The following is a 643-nucleotide window of genomic DNA, read 5'->3' as shown; positions in this document are numbered from 1 at the left end:
ACATACAATACATACATACATACGTATGTATGTATGTATGTATGTATGTATACATACGTATGTATGTATGTATACATACATATGTATGTATACATGTATGTATACATACATGTATGTATGTATACATACATGTATGTATGTATACATACATGTATGTATGTATACATACATGTTTGTATGTATACATACATGTATGTATGTATACATACATGTATGTATGTATACATACATGTATGTATGTATACATACATGTTTGTATGTATACATACATGTATGTATGTATACATACATGTATGTATGTATACATACATGTATGTATGTATACATACATGTATGTATGTATACATACATGTATGTATACATACATGTATGTATGTATACATACATGTATGTATGTATACATACATGTATGTATACATACATGTATGTATGTATACATACATGTATGTATGTATACATACATGTATGTATGTATACATACATGTATGTATGTATACATACATGTATGTATGTATACATACATGTTTGTATGTATACATACATGTTTGTATGTATACATACATGTTTGTATGTATACATACATGTTTGTATGTATACATACATGTATGTATGTATACATACATGTTTGTATGTATACATACAT

This window comes from Entelurus aequoreus, linkage group LG22, assembly GCF_033978785.1.
Source record: "Entelurus aequoreus isolate RoL-2023_Sb linkage group LG22, RoL_Eaeq_v1.1, whole genome shotgun sequence".
Classification (NCBI taxonomy): Eukaryota; Metazoa; Chordata; class Actinopteri; order Syngnathiformes; family Syngnathidae; genus Entelurus; species Entelurus aequoreus.
This window is presented reverse-complemented; position numbering follows the sequence as displayed.